Here is a 17,099-nt window from a genome sequence, read left to right as displayed (position 1 = left end):
AGCCCAGTGACCAGCCACTGGGGATGATGTAGAGGGGTCGCTAGGTCAGGTTTGATTGATTGGGACTAACTGGGATCTCTTCCCATTGAGCTTCAGTCATTCTAGCACAGAAGCTTACCCTTAGTGATGCCAATGACCCCTTCACAAGGATGTGCATATAATTGGAAGCAAAAGGCACCTGGTCCAGGCATTTAACTCATTTGTTAATTTGTAACTCTGTACTGTAGTGACAGTGTGGTTCCTGGCACATAGTAGGTGCTTAATACATGTTTGTTGAGTGGCTGCTATAGTGTTGGGGTGTAGCATCTGGAGATGGGAGGCTCTGCATTCTGATGCTTACTAGCTTTGTGGCCCTTTAACCTGTCTGGTCTTGAATGGGATAACATTAGCTAAAAGCGTCTTCCTCCAAAGCTGTTTGTAAGAGTGATGCTCCCTTATTGGGCTGACCATAAGGCAAGGCAAAAATCATCCAGATTAGTTATTTGTTTGGTTTTGTTTTTCTGACTGTTTATATAGCCATAGTGCCTGGCACATAGTAGGTGCTTAATAAATATTTATTGCCTGACTGCCCGACTGACTATATGGTGGAAGTAGGAAGACATGTGTTCAAATTTCATCATTTACACTTACTGGCTGTGTGGCCCTATACCAGTCATTGAACCAATCTGAGCTTCAGTGCAAATTGGGGATAATAATAGCATCTACCTTACAGGGATGATGTAAGGCTTGATTGAGAGACAATGTGTATAAAACACTTTAAAAATGTTGAAAGTACTGTTATTATGGAGCATAGAAGGGAGAAGTGAGATGTTATCATGGGACACAAGGTGCTCACCTTTGCAGGTGCATCTGGCCCATATCTGGGGACACAGAAGTCCTTCCTTGCCAGTTTTCTTATGCGCTATTTCTAGTCTCCAGCCAAGGCTGGCCTGGCTAGGAAAGTTGCCAGCTACACATGCTACAACTATTAGAGGGTTTTGCAACAGCATAATTTGGATTCCTGGCACTGTATGAGATAACAAAGTGACATCTTACTGCCTTACAGACCTGTGAGTCACACCCATTTACTACTCAAGCGGGGAATAGGAGGATTAAATTGGACAGTGGGGATTTTACTTTGCTCTATCATGTTCCTTGGCTCCAGGGATTTCTAGGCTAAGAGTCACTGGATACATTTAACTCCTTTGGGATCTTGACATGCTGATCTTTAAAAACCCTTTTAGGATTGAAACTTAGTTTAAAAGCCCCTGAAATTGAGACAACAGCTATCATTTATTACCTGTGTGCCGCTGAATAGCTTTCTGTCTGACTCTTTCAGTGACTCAATTAGTCATAGAATTTCGTAGAATTGTAAAACTCGGAAGGACCTTTGAGATAATTTTCAGGCAATGCATTACTGGCAGAGATGGGACGAGAGAGCCCGAGTCTTCTGACTCTTTGGGCTTCGTTCTCTAACCTATAGACCACTGGCGTCATCCTGAAATAAGCCCCACTGACACCAGCCAAAGGACAACTGAACACTTTGGTCCTTCAGGGAGTGGACCAGAGGCCAGGAATCTTCCTGACAGCATTTCTAGCACATGCTTACCCAGCCTTGGCTTGCAGATGCCCAAGGAGGAGGAATCCGCCAGCTGTCGAGGCAGCCTAGTTCACTTGGGGACAGAATCAGGCCAATGGCTCTTCCACATAATAGCTCTTTAGATGCTTGAAGACAACTGTCCTGTCCCTCCCCTCCCCCACTCCCTTCTCCAGGCTAAATATTCCCATTTTCTTTGATCAGTCCAAATATGGTGTGATCCCTGGACCCTTCCTTCTCTGTCTTCCTTTGCTTGATTTCCAACTTATCGGTGTCTTTAAAAATATGGCTCCTGGATTTGTCTTTTATAACCTCAGTTACTACCTGGGTGGCCTAGACAAATCAATTCCCTCTGGAGGCCTCAGTTTTTTCATCTGTGCAGTGAGGAACTAGATGAGGGCCTTTCTAGCCCCGAGTCTATCATCCTAATATTTGCTTTAACAACTGTTGCCTGTCTAGATCTAATATTGACAATCCTTCATTCCTAGAACAAAACGCAAGTGAAAATACTGAGAAATAAATCTGTCATCGTTGAATGGCAGTGTGGAACAGTGGGGAAAGGACTGGTTTTGAAGTGAGGAAGCTTTATTTAGGCACCTCTTTGACACTTGCATGTGTGGTCCTGAGCAAATCCATGAACCTCTTGACTGTTTTCTCCTCAGAAAAGTGGAAAGGCAGCGCTGAGGACTGGATTTGAAGTCAGAGGTCTGGCTTGAGATGTTGACAAGACTTCCACTTCCTCCTCCTTGAAATGAGGAGATTGACTAGATGGGGAAGGGAAGGGAATAAGCGTTTAGATAGTGCCTTCGACGGGCCGGGAACTATACTAGGAACTTTCACAGATCTCATCTCGTTTGATTGTAGATGAGTTCTGTGATTCCTTCCACCTTTAAATATTTGCCTACTTCACAGAGGGACATGGCAGCACTTGAGGTCAAGAAGACCGGGGTTCAAATCCTGCTACCTCAATTTTGTAGCTAGGGGACAGGACTCTTAACCTTTCTGAGCCTCAGTTTCCTGACTTTTAAAATGGGAATAGTGAAGTGACCAGGAAAACAGTCTATACAGTAACAGCAATATTGCAAAGCTAACCAGCTGTGAAAAGACTTAGTAACTGATGAAGACAATGATCTGAGACAATTCCAAAGGATTCATGATGTAAAATGCTATCGCTTTCCACCTCCAGAGGGAGAACTGATGGACTCAGCGTATAGACTGAAGCATATTCCCCCTTTCTTTTTTTTTCTTTTCCCCCTCACCTGAATGTGACTAATGTGGAAATATGTTTTGCATGACTTCATGTATATAATGGAAATCATATTTCTTGCCTTCTCAATGGGTGGAGGAGGGGTGGAAGGAAGGAGAGAATTTGGAACTGAAAATCAAAATGAAATATGAGTAATACCACCTGCTCAGTCTACCTTACATGATGGTTGTGAGAATCAAATAAGGTAGTGGCTATAAAGTGCTTTGTAATTGTGAAGATCTGTCTGTCTGTCTATCTGCCCATCCATCCATCCATCCATTTATTTATCTATGCATCCATCTACCTATCTATCCACTTACTCATCCATCCATCCATGCAGCCATCCATCCATCCATCTATCCACTTATCCATCCATCCATCCATCCATCCACTTATCCATCCATCTACCCATCTATCCACTTATCCATCCATCCATCCATCCATCCATCCATCCATCCATCCATCCATCCATCCACTTATCCATCCATCTACCCATGTATCCACTTATCCATCCATCTGCCCATCTATCCACTTATCCATCCATCCATCCATCCATCCACTTATCCATCCATCTACCCATCTATCCACTTATCCATCCATCCATCCATCCATCCATCCATCCATCCATCCATCCATCCATCCATCCATCCATCCACTTATCCATCCATCTACCCATCTATCCACTTATCCATCCATCCATCCACTTATCCATCCATCCATCCATCCATCCATCCATCCATCCATCCATCCATCCATCCATCTATCATGACCAGACTTGTGATTTCATCCCTGGAGGGCTCCCCAATGAAGAGCTTCCTTGGGTAATGCAAATCAGCAGCTTCTCTAAGAACAGAGGGTACTGAGAATTGACTGAGCCCCTGAGACATTTAAGCTCATCGCTTCTAAAGGTCACATCACCTGCCCAAGCTTGTGCTGGATGTAGAAGGACTCCCAAACTACAAGTGGCCTTTAGTCTCATGACATGTAGTCCTATCTTGCAGGGGCCTGAGATGAGACTTGAGCCTGGGTCTTCCTGACTCGGAGGCCGGCTCGCTCTGAGCTCCATCACACGGCCGCCATTGTGATCGTGGTGACTTAGTCGCCCCTTAGTGTTGGTGCAGCTAAGCTGAACAGACGCTGCTCTTTTGAGCGCTCCGGTACCTTGGGCAAGTCACCTCCCTCCTCCAGGACTGAATTGTCCTATCTGTAGAGTGGGGCTAATGATGCTCTACTTCACCTCAAAGGGCTCCTGTGAGAATGAAAGTATTTAATGGTTTAGTATGTCACACACACACACACACACACACACACACACACACACACACACAGAGAACATGCCCCTCGCCCTCATCTCTGCCATCGCTGCCTCAGCAGGCAGCATTCACAAGTTGTGGCTGAAACAATGGAACGCTTGGTGGCTAAGTTCCTGGTAATGAGGCTCCCAGACCACTGTGGGGCTGCTCCTGGCTGGAGACGTACACAGGGTTACTCACTGGGCTGATGCTTGGAACCCTTCCAGCTTGGGAGGATGTGCCAAAGCTTGTCCTTGAGAAACACTCCCCGGTGTCAAGTGGACATCGGTCTTGTACCTTCAGTCATGCATTGTGCAGTGCAGATGCTATTCCGCAGCTGACTTTACAGATATTTTGATGGCCATGGTTTTGTTCTCCTCGGCCGTTTGCCAGTGTCTCCACACTCTCAAGCCTTGTCACTGAAGCCTTCCCTGAAACAGAGAAACCCAGTGTAGGATCATAGATCTCAGATTAGAAGGTCTCCAGAGTCTATCTGGTTTAAATTCCTCATTTTATAGATATGGAAACTGAGGTCTATTTCGAGAGGTGAAATGACTTGCCTAAAGTCACACAGGTAAGAAGTGACAGACAGGATTGAGTGCCACTTTTTTTTTTTTGCCCTCAAATAATCTGCAGGCCCAGCGAATCTGACTAATGTTTCTATAGTGAGAACTACGGAAGTTTAGCTGTAGAAGGGAAGCACATTTATTATCATCTGAAATAAATGTTTTCTGATCCCTGAACTGCCAGTGCTTTCTTTTTTTAACTTTTGTTTGGGTAGCAAGGTAGTGCGGTGGAATGGAATGAGAAAGACCTGAGTTCAAATGCAGCCTCAGACACTTGGTAGCTGTGTGACCCTGGGCAAGTCACTTTACCCTGTTTGCCTCAGTTTCCCCATCTGTAAAATGAGCAGGAGAAGAAAATGGCAAACCACTCCAGTATCTCTGCCAAGAAAACCCCAAACAGGGTCATGAAGAGTCAGACATGACTGAAAATGACTGAGCAACAGCAACATTCTTTTTCCATCTATTCAATATATGCTGATATAGATATTTGTTGTCTCTACCATTAGAATGTAAGCCTCTTGTGAGCAGAGATGGTTTCATCTGTTGGATTTTATCTCTAGCACCTAGCACAGCACATAGCACTTCGATACTTAATCAGGCCTGGCTAAGGAGATCAGCTAGAGATGGCCTTGTGCCATACGGTGAGGAAGTGGCAGAGACAGGATTCGCACCCAGATCCTGTCTCCAAATTGAGCACTTTCCACTGCCCCACAATGCTTTTTCTCTCCCCCTCCAAAGTAGTTTTTCCTTCTAACTCTCTTCCTTCAGGTGATGGTGCCACCACCCTCCCAGTCCCCTAGCATCATTCCCTTGAAGTCATTTTTCATACTGTGATGTCATGGCGAGTGATGGACTTGGAATCAGGAAGCCCTGATCCCACCTCAGCCCCTTACAACATGTATGATCCTGGGCAAATCACTTAACCTCTGTCACTCAGTTTTCTTATCTGTAAAGTGGGTATAATAGTAGCCCTTTCTTCCCAGGGTTATCTCAAGTGAGAGAATATGTGTAAAGAGCTGTGTATATGCCTTAAGGCCTGGATCAGTGTTGGCTATTTATCTTATCCTCTGCACAGTGAGCACTTGAGAAATGTTTGCTGACCTTCCCTAAGTCCCCACACCTAGTAAGTGGCAGGGTTGCATCTGGTTCTAGGCCCCGTGTCTGTTGACTCTTGGTTCACTGTGCTTCCTGCTAGACCAAACTGCCTCCCCCTGCAGCATGTGGCTTTTAACTGGTATCAGCCATACTCCTTCGTTGGTATTTTTGGCCTGGATTCAATCAGGAAATGCGTGCTCCTAGGACAGTTTATTCTCCAGGCAGCAGTTTTATTTCTCTTTCCTTACTGTCTTTCTGACTGGGGGTGTCTTCCTTTTTTTGGCTCCAGTTTTTCTTCGGCTTACATATGTTCCCCTCTCCCCTGGCTAGTGTGGATGGGCTCACATACACGAGGAGGGTGGAGGGGCAGATCTGTGTCGCCTGATTTTGTCGAAGGTTTTTGGTTTTTTCTCTAAATTGAGTCCTGATCTTTGTCTGGCTGCATACTCTTACATAAAGACAGTACCTCCCTCAAAGGAGAGACTAGCCAACTGGACCCTAAGCTCTGTAGAGCTGCTGTCCCATCCCTTGTCCCTATCATCTTACCCAGTAGGATCATCCATTGGTCAAGGCTCCAGTCAATCACTATGTCACAAAGCCCGTCCTAACTCAAGCCTATCCTGAGTTCAGAGATGGAGGACTGAATCAAAATTCCTACTCTTGCCACTTACCACGTGGGTAATCTTGGGCAACTCATTTTGTCTTTGAGCCTCAGTTTCCTCATTTGTAAGATGAAGGTGTTGGATTTGATGGAAGGCTCCTTCCAGCTCTGGATCTCTGACCCCATGATCTCTGTCAGTCAGAATTCTTCCCTCCTAATATGTCAAATGTGACATCCAGCCAATGAGGGCATCGATTTTGCTCAGCAGTGTCTATCTATTACATGAAGTTTGTTTTTCTTTTCTCTTTTCTCTCATGAGGGGTGGGAAGGAGAAAAGAAATTTTAAAAAATGACAACACTTTAAAAAATAGAGTTGGGAGGGGGGCCAGAGGTGTGGAATATTACATGTACTTTGCATTTGCAGATGAGATCCCTACTGTTAGTTTTGTTTGATTGTGTTGCTTTGTTACAAGAGAACTCTCCTGGGGTAGGGGAACCTGGATATGTTTGTACTGTAAAAAGAAAAGGCATTAATAAAGCTTTAACAAAAAAGAGTGATGAGTAATGAACATGAGGGCCTATTCCACTTCCCTGCAGGTTGTTGTTGCTTGTAGGATAGAATCATCGTAATTGAGACTTCTGAAGCACTTTAAACTTCACAAAGAGCTTATCTGTAACAGTCCTGTGAAATACACGGGATAACTATTATTATCCCCATTGATTGCATAGGTAAGAGAAATAAGGCTCAACCTTTCAGTGCCCTGGCTGTGGTCACACTGCTAGTAAGAATCAGACCAACCAGGCCTAACACTAAGTCTAATAATGCTCGGATCATCGGTTTTGAGCTGAAAGGAACCTCAAAGGCCCATTAGACCAGGACCTTCATTTTTACAGATGGAAAAACTGAGGCCCAGAGATGTGAAGTGAATTGTTCAAAGTCACACTTGAACCTGGATTTCCTGGATCTTTGTTTAATGTTGAAACTTTGGTGATGATGGGGTGGGGGGAAGAAATACGTTGAGCCCTGGCACTATGCTGAGCACATGGCTGGTGCTCATTCAGGGTTTGTGAGGATTTCCCGTTTACTATTCTTGACTCTGGAAAGTAAGACTGAGCTGGCCATCCAGTTCCCCTTGAAGACCATGTTGTGCAAATCTTGCAGTGTGAAGTTAGGACTGAAGCTCTGATTGTGGTCATTGTCCATGTGGACCACAGGGAAAGTCCCTGAGCTCTGGCTGCTGGGCATGCTCCCTTCCTTCCCAGTCTGGCAGGCAGTAAGAAATGCGTGGGGCCCTTTGGGACTTTACATTCTTTTTCTAATAGAGCACCTCTTTTCTGCAGTGCATTTTAAAGGAAGAGCGTGGTTTGTAAAATCATCAGATCTTAGAAGCTGGAAGTCCCAGACCTCAAGCCGTCTAGTCCAGCCAATGACAGTGAGTTGAATCTCAATTATACTATGCCTAACAAATGGACATCCACAGTGCCTGGCACATAGTAGGTATTTAATAAATGTTAATTGAATTGAATTGAATTGAATGCAGTTCTTGCTGGAAGATCCCCAGTGAGGTGAAACCCTCTGTTGGTGGAGGTGGCCATTCCCCTTTTGAACAGCTTTGTCATTAGTAGACTTGACATGAAATCTGCCTCTTGGTACCTTCTGCTCACTGGTTCAAATTCTTCCCTTCAGGGCGAGGCAGAATGGCCAGGCACTCATCCCCATGAGAACCCTTCAGATATTTGAAGAGCCCTACCTCCCCATGCATCTCATCTTCCCTTCCCTAGGTTTAACATTGACAGTTCACTTACCCGTTTCCTCCTCTGTGAAATGAGAGTTGGACTAAAAGTTCTCCAAAGGCCTTGCCAGCTCTGCCTCCTATAACCTATAATGACAGCGATGGGGAAACTGCAAAGAGACGAAAAGAGGAAAAAATACTATTATTTGATATGTTGTTATTGGAAATAGTTCTGGTTAAGGGGTTGCAGTGCGGCTTATCTTTGGGACCGTGGAATCCTAGATCTAAAACTAAAAAGGGCCTCAGAGGCCATCTAGCCCAACGCCCTCATTTTGCGGGTAAGGAAACTGAGGCCAAGGGAAATTAACTGACTTGCCCAGGTCACACTGGTAGCAAATGTCAGCGTGGGATTTGAGCCTGGATTCTCTGGCTCCAGAGCCAGTGATCTTTACACTCTGCCATTCGTCTTTCTTGAGACTTTTATACTGATAACTAAAATGATAGTTTAAAATAGTAAACTACAGAGGCTGAATGAGGTGGCCTCTAAAGTTCTAACAAATGAACCCGAAAAAACAACTCGCCATGAGCACAATCAACTCTCCCTTGCTCTGTACCCATATTTTTGTTTGCGAATGCCAACACCAAACATTTGCTTTCTGTAAATCTATAACTAAAGACCATTAAGACACCATGGAAACCGTAGAGAACACAGGCATCCTTCCATTTTATCAAGGTTTGAATTCTTTGTCCAAAGGATCTATTATATTTTGTGCAGCAATGGAGATCATTGCCCATTCGTACGGATCTGTCCTTTGGATTCACCACTGTCTTCCCATAAGATAGCCACAGGAGATCCACTCCACATGTTGGGGGGCATTTTCTCTTTGGCAGTGTGAAGATATCAGTGAAGTTTACATGGGCTGCCCAGTGGGTAATATCTGTTGATGTCACCACGTGACCAGGCCATCTTCTTGTCCCATCATACTTTGTTGAAATCTGTTTCTCTCTTTCTTCCCCTATTACACTGTGAGCGCCTCCATAGTAGGGATTGATTTTAGCTTCTTTGTACCCCCAGTACTTAGCACAGTGCTCTGCACATAGTAGGTGCTATATAAATGCTTCTTTCTTTCCTTTCTTCCCCAAGTCCTTTGCAACTGTAAGATTCTCTGGTTATACAGATTCTTACTTTCAAGCATACAGAACACTGGGAGCTAGGCCAGTCCCATAGGCTGTCTGGTAGAGGCTCATTTTAATGAGCTAATAAAAATGACTTCCAATTATGTTATCAAAACACCAGGCTAAAAAAAAAATGCTGGCTCCTATGGGAAGCATACTCTTTACATACAAATGAAGATTTCTAAAGTGCTTAGAAAATTCATTCTCTTAAGCAGATAAACATTACCTTGTCTTTTATCCTCTTTCTAAGGCATAAGTCTCACCACATGACTCTTCCATTACCCCAGCTTAAAACTCTTCCTTGGCTCCTTATTTCCATAGGATAATATGCGAAGTCTTTAGTCTGGCATTTAAGATCAACCTTTCCAACATTATCTTAAATTATTTATAGGAGCCTCAGAGGTTAGAGAGTTCACCCCCCTCATTTTACAGATAAGGAAACTGAGGCCCAGAGAGAAGTGACTTGTTTGAGGTCACAGAAGTAACGAGTGGCAGAGCTAGATTTTGAACCCAGATCCACGACTCCACTGCATCTCTTCCTGATGAACTCTACCTTCCAGCCACACTGCTTGCCATGTTCTTCCTTCTTTCTCTCTGCATGCCTGCAATGCCTTCCCACCTCATTTCCATTTCTTAGAAGAGACAGATCTCCTTTCTAGGGCTCTACTCAGGTGCCACCTCTTCTGGGAAGCCTGTCCCAATCCCCTGGCTGTTTGTAGCCAGCCTTCACTGAGTTTTCTTATACTTGTCTCTTACACACACACACACACACACACACACACACACACACACACACCACACACACATACACACATACACACTCCCCAAAGTAATGGAAGCTTCTAGAGGACAGTGCTTGTTTTCTTGTTTTGTGTTTGTGTCTCTTTCTCATCTGTAAAAAGTGGAGGCTGGAGTAGATGGCATCTAAAAACACTTCTCGTTCCAGATCTAGGATGCCCACCTCTCCCAGGGTGAATTTGGGCAATGACTTGCTCTTCCTAGGGCTCTGTGTCCCCCCCCCCCATAAAATGAGGGCTTGGACTAGATGGAGTCCTTTGCAGCTGGAGGTGTAGGATCCTGTAATTCCAGAAGGAATGTTTGTGGAGTTGAGATGATCATGTTGGTTCGGTTGTTCTTATTGGTTTTGCTAAGCAAGACAAAGCTCTGGCTTGATTGCAAAAGTAAGTTCTCCAAGAGGCTTGCTCCCAAACCCAAGTCAGAGCAAACAAGTATTTATCAAGTATTTACCATGCCCCGGGGGTACAAAAAAGGGAGCAAAAACTAGTCCGTGTCCTCAAAGCACCCAGTCCTGCAGACAATCGTGTACAGACAAGCTGTAGACAATATAAACTGGAGATGGTCAACAGGAGGAAGGCGCTGGAATGAGGGTGGAGGGGGAAAGGCTTCCTCTAGAAGGTGGGACTTTAGCTGGGACTTGAGCGGATGATTACAGTAGCTAGCATTTATTTACAGAGCACCTTAAGGTTTGCAAAGCACCTTGCACATATTATCTCATACAGTCTTCACAATAACTGTGGGAGATAGGTGCTGTTATTTCCCCCATTTTACAGAAGAGGAAACTGAGGCAGACAGCATTTAAGTGACCTGTTCAGCCTCACACAGTTAGTGTCTGAGCCAGAATTTGGACTCAGGACTTCCTGACTCCAAGCCCCATACTCTTTCCACTGCGCCACCTTGTTGTCTTATATAGCATGTTAATGTTTGCAAATTGCTTTACAGACACCTCATTTTATCTTCACAACAACCCTTGGAGGTAGGTACTGTTATTATCCACATTTTACAGATGAGAAAACTGAGACAAAGAAGCCAGAGAAGTGGAGATGAGGAGGGAGAAAATTGTAGGCACTGGAGAAGTCTCCGTGAGCCAGTCTGATTGTGTGTCTCCTAAGAGATATCCGATAGCCCAAGGCAGCACTCCCTAGCAGGAATTCGTTAAATGTTAAATGTGACCACGTTGGCCATCTGGTCATTGGTGATGATTGTTGATTAATGTGAGCTTATGGCAGCCTCGGCTTCCAGAGAAGGGGCCCAGATTCCACGGGGACATCCCAGAATGACATAGGTCTAGCCCTTGTATTTCCTATCAGAGCTTGCTTCATCAAATGAACATATTGACAGAACGCCAGGGTCTTACTTAAACCAATAAGTGATTCATCTTTACCGTCAGCACTTGAAATGGGACCCCAGTTACAGGAGTGCATGATCTTGGGAGATCTCAGAGGCCATTGAGACCAATCCACACTGAATTCCCAAGGTCTCAGACATGTGGTCATCCAGTCTTGGCTTGAAGATCTGCAACATGAGCAAATCCCCTCCCCCCTCCCAGGGCAGCCTGTCCCACATTTGGACAGCTCTCGTCACTGGGAAGTCAACCACCTTCTGGTTCTGTCCCCCAGGATCAAGCAGAGCAGACCAGATTCTTTTTCCACATGATGGCCTTTAGGATATCCGAGGACAGCTAGAATGTCCCACTTCAGTCTCCTTTCCAGGCCAGACATCCCCAGTTAGTAAGATTGGAAAGCTTAGAACTAAAAAGGACCTTCTTTGATAGAGGAGGAAGCTGAATGCCATTATGGGGGAGGGGCTTGAGAGAGTAGGGAAACAGATGCAGTGGAGTGTTGTATAATGTCTTAGCAGTGTGACTAGAGGATATAGAACCAGCTTTCATCAGGAGATAAGGGTTCGAGTCTTACCCCTGACACACACTGGCTCTGGGACCCAGAACATTTAACTCCCATTGAAGTCATTTAACTCCCAGGTACCCCACACCAACTAGATGTCTCTAATTTAAAGAAGGGGTACAGATCTGCATTGGCAGAAGGAGGTCCTTCCTCAGGCACTCCCTACATTTAGGAAGCTACAGGTTCAGTCATATGTGTATACATATGTATACAAATATATACATATGCACATTATATATATGTACATATATGTGTGTATATATACACATTTGAATTATTGAATATTCAGAGCTGAAAGCCTCCTTAGACACCATCTCGTCCTACTCCTTTGTTTTATGGAAAAGGAAATTGAGGCTTAGGGTGGTTATGTGATTTCCCAGAGTCACACAAGTAGTAATCAGTCTATCCATTACCAAGCATTTATTAAACACCTCCTATGTGTTAGGCAGGGCAGGTAAGGGACACTGCAGTGGATAGAGTACTGGGCCTAGAATCAGTTCAAATCCGGCCTCAGACATTTACTAGCTGTGTGACCCTGGGCAAGTCACTTCCCCCTGTTTGCCTCAGATTCTTCATCTGTAAAATGAGCTGGAAAAGGAAATGGCAAACCACTCTAGTATCTCTGCCAAGCAAACCCCAAATGGGGTCATGGAGAGTCAGACACGACTGGAAAAACTGAATAACAAATGAGCTAGGCACCATGCGAAGCACAGAACTGGGATTTGGACAGCCGCCTTCTGACTCCAAATTTACTGTATCTGTCTAACCCAGAGGTTCTTGCCTTGGACTCTGTGAAGTTATTTTTTTTAATAACTGCATTCCAGTATGTTCCTTTGCAATCCAGTGTATTTAATTCTATGCATTTAAAACCATTTTCATGAGAAGGGGTCCACAGGGTGGCCCAGACTGCCAAAGTGGCCAATGACACAAGAGCTTAGCAGCTGAAGCTCTGAAGGCCCATGGCATTTCTTCAGTCCAGTCTTTCTCCCAGACTCCCCTGCCTCATGGCCACAGGTGCTTTCCCTAGAAATCCTAGTGGCCTTGCACCTTGCTAAGTGTGTGCACATCTTCATGGGAAATGTGACAGTTTATAGCTTGTCAAGTGCTGTTAGCTGCTTCACAAGGTTAAAAATAGTCTGGGTCAAGGGTCTCTGGGGAGTAAAGCTCTTGTCCTGATGTGCCTGGTTAAACATCAGCGCATCTCCCAGCCCCTCCTGGTCTGAGAGCAAACATTGTCCATCTGTGGTCAGTTCCATGGCTATTGAGCAAGAGTTGGGGAAGGGGAGGGGCTGAGCAGACCACATACCATGTCCGTCTAAGGGCTAGGACTCAGGCCTCTGGACTCTTGAGGCCCTTACCCACCTTGGCCCTTTGCCATCCACTGTTCTTCATAGAGAATCAGAGACGCCCACCTCTCTTACAGAGGAACTCAGGTGAGCTGGCTTACTGGGGCCCCTCCTGTCACTTTCCCAGACTCAGGTCCCTGTCCCAGAGCATAGGAGGCCTGCAGGCCTGAGGGAACAGAACTGTCCAGTCTCCTGGATCAAGATCTCCATGAAGCAGGGGTTTTTAACCTCTTTTGTGCCTTAGCCTGCTTGTACAGTTTACTGAAGCTTGTGCACCCTTTTCAGAATCAAGTTTTAAACATATAAAATAAAATATACAGCTTTACAAAGGAAAACAGTTATGGAGATATAGTTGTTTTTAAAAAATCAAATTCATGAACCGCAGGTTAAGAATCTCTGCAAAGTCTATTGGGAAATACAGTGAAGATCCCCTGCAGCCGCCACTTTCCTCCTCTTGGCCAAGCAGAGCTTCTTGGAATCACTCTGTGGCTTTCTTAGCTCACATTCCGGGAGGTTTAGACTCTCTGTCATCGTCATCATCCCTCTCTGCACACCCTCCAGCTTGTCAACAATTGGGTGTTTCTGCCAGATGTGCCAGGCTCGGATGCAGCTGGGCTGTCACTGCCCCAGTGCTGGCCACCCTGTCCAGGGAGTGCTAAGGTTCCTGCCAATTGTATTCACTGTTGGAGCTGTCCTAGCACTTGGTCCCTGTCATAGACTTTATTAGATATTTGGGAACAGGGACTAGACCTGTGATTTCATGGGGTTAAGGAACTCCTAGGTGAAGACGCTTCCTCCTGCTGTGTTCTTGTCAACTTACAGGCCTAGAGAGGTGGCCAGGCACTGAAAGCGTGAGTGATTTGCTCTCGGTCACAGAGCCAGGACGTTTCAGAGGGAGGTCCTGAACCCTGGTGTTCTTAGCTTTGAGGTCAGCTCTCTGCTCATTAAGCCTTGCTGTTTCTCATTTATTGCACATCCTGTTTGTTTATATACATACGTATGTATTTATATATAGAAATATATGTGTTTATATACACATACACACATATACATATATACATAACATGATTAGCAGATATATGTGTATATGTATTTTGTGTGTGGGGGTGTATGTGTAGTGGATAGAGATCTGACTTCTGAGTCAAGAAAACTTGAAGTCAAGCCCCTCTTCTGACAGAGAATGTCTGTGTGACCCTAGGCAAATTCCCTAACCTCTCTGTGTCCTGGCTAACCTTCTAAGTTGCCGAGAAGGTGAAGATCTGTATTAGATGAGGGAGTTTCCTCACTGAGAGCTCCCTAAGTGGGTGAATCATAGGTCCAGGCAGCTGATGGGCACCTGGGATAGAGTGCCTGACCTGGAGTCGGGAAGACCTGAGTTCATATCTTGCCACAGACACTTTACTAGCTATGTGACCCTGGGCAAGTTACTTAACTTCTGTCTGTCTCAATTTCTTTATCTGTAAAATGAGGATAATAATATCTACCTCCAGGGTTATTGTGAAGATAAAATGAGATGATATTTGTAAAGTGTTTTACAAATCTTAAAGCACTATATATATGCTAGCTGTTATTATCATCATTATTATTCCCTCCTCCCCGCTGCTGTGTAAGTTCGTTTAGACAATTTTGCTTACCTAGGAAGCAAGAAATTTGAGTTCTAGTGAATACCTGCAATGTGCCAGGCACCATGCTAAGCACTAGGAAGGTATATACAAGCCAAAAGAAAGATAGTCCCTGTCTTCAAGCAGCTTACCTTTTAGTGGGGAATGATAACACATAAAAGGAAGCAGAAAATGGAGGGAAAGAATGTGCTAGTAAAGGGCCTGATGGAGAAGGAAGAAGGAGAAGGAAGTTCAAATGGTCTGGAGGAAAGCCTGGAGAGATATGAGGAAGGCAACATACTGCCCTGGGTGTGTCCTTAAAGTAGAAGGTGCAGGAGAAAGTGACCAGTTGGAGGAAGGAGCTACAGGGTGGAGTCATCTTCCAGGGCAAGGTGGCCACAAAAACATGGTAGAGATGGGAGTGTAGAGAGTTAGGAGTAGGACCTAGAGGAGGGTGAAGCAGTCACATCTCTACTACCACCTGGGATTCCTTGAGCCACTCACTTTATTTCTCTTGGCCTCAGTTCTGTAAAATGACAAGTCTGGTTCCTGCTAGCCCTGCAATTCTATGATTCTAAAGTGTATGCATACTGTGTGTGTGCATGTATGCTTATCTATCTATAATATCTGTCCTTATTATATAATATGGGTGTATGTTCTTCCTACCTAACCTTTTTCTCCCTGATATTTTCAGAGAAGACAATGAGAGATTATTTGTCTTTTGACCAAGAACCAGCCTAGCAAACTGTAAAGAAAATAAACAAAACAAACACCTGGTTAGCTGAGCCTTGATGAAGTTTTCAGTGACACTGGCTCCCAAAGGCCATCTAAATCAGGACTCCTGCTGGTGGAGGCGAGGAGCACACTTACAAGACCAGCTGGGACACGTATCTTTTGTCTTTAAAAAAATGGTTAATTTCATTTTGATCCATCATACAAAAGCCCAATATTCTCACGGTCACCCTTTCCCACCTCCCCAGAGTAGCCCTGGAAATAGTTAAACAAAACCGCATAAATGAATGGCAGTGACTGATAGTAAGGAAATATTTCACTTTAGTGGGTTTTTAAAAGAAAGAAAGAGTGTGTGTGACTTATAAATTCACACAGACTTTGGCCAGTGGTTCTGATCGGATTTTTGCTGCCATTTAAAATGGTCTTCGTGTCCCTCGCTGCGATCAGTGTGAATACTGTTCTCCAGGTTCTACTTTCTTTACTCTTCATCAGTCTATCCCTGTCTTCCCAATTTTCTCTGAATTCTTCATATTGTGTTGTGCTGGACCACACAGTAGTATGCCACGATTTATTCATTTACTACAGTCTACTCAGCTGCTTCCTAGACAACAGACATGGTTTGTTTCCAACTTTTTCTTGAAAACTGATTCTATAAATATTTTTCTACAGCTAGCTTCTTTTTTCTTCTCAATAACCTCCTTTGAGGTATAAATCCAATAGTGGGATCAGCAGGCCAAAGCATTTGAAGGGTTTTCTAACTTTTCTTGCATAATTCCAAATTGCTTTCCAAAATATTTGGGCCAGTTCACTGCTTCTCCAGCAGTGAATTAATTAATTAGTGGTCCTCTTTTCCGATAGCCCTGGCAGCACTGGTTTTCTCTCTTCTGTTCTCTGACACTTTGATAGTTCTAAGGTAATATATAGAAACGATCTCTTAATGTGAATTTCTCCTATTACTCTCCGATTGTTGTCTACTTGAGTACTTTTCAAAATGGTTGCTGATAATTTTCTCTTGAGATCTGTTTGTTCTTCCTGTTTGGTTACATATCTAATGGAGAATGGCTCCCATAGCTAATGTTAATTCCATGTATATTTCTGGTGTTCATCTCCATCAGAAATGCTTCATGCAAAGATTTGCTTTCGGAGTCTGTTTTCTTCTTATTCTTGCTGTAGTTGTAATTGTGCTAAAGCTATTTTTATAGTATAAAAGAAGTTGATTTCAGTTTTAAAATTATATTCGATCATGACTGGTTGCAAATGCATCTGAGAGAGAGAGAGAGAGAGAGAGAGAGAGAGAGAGAGAGAGAGAGACTTCTTGAACTTGTTAGTGTTAATTCATTTAGTAATTAGTTCATTTCAGATCCTTGATATGTGCAAGTCATTTGAGTCTCAAATTGGGGGTGGAGATTATGTGCACATCTGGTTCATAATCC

At 44.2% G+C, this 17,099-nt stretch overlaps 1 protein-coding gene across 5 annotated transcripts in view; it reads left to right on the top strand.

The window, feature by feature from the left end:
* The window catches only part of JAK1 (Janus kinase 1), a 142,985-nt gene that overhangs the window by 42,000 nt on the left and 83,886 nt on the right, over positions 1–17,099 (top strand). For 3 of the 5 annotated variants that reach the window (XM_078156688.1, XM_020993024.2, XM_078156687.1), the window contains exon 2: positions 7,718–7,809. The exons of 1 other annotated variant lie outside the window; for it this stretch is intronic. The gene's annotated coding sequence lies outside the window, so the exon portion shown is untranslated. Of the gene's footprint in view, positions 1–7,717; positions 7,871–17,099 lie in introns of all 5 variants that reach the window. One more of the 5 variants, XM_020993026.2, reaches the window with a different exon arrangement.

The sequence above is a fragment of the Phascolarctos cinereus genome, unplaced genomic scaffold (genome assembly GCF_003287225.1).
Source record: "Phascolarctos cinereus isolate Bilbo 61053 unplaced genomic scaffold, phaCin_HiC Scaffold_5;HRSCAF=322, whole genome shotgun sequence".
Lineage (NCBI taxonomy): Eukaryota > Metazoa > Chordata > Mammalia > Diprotodontia > Phascolarctidae > Phascolarctos > Phascolarctos cinereus.
Note: the sequence above shows the minus strand (reverse complement) of the source record. Positions and strands in the feature narration are given on the sequence as shown.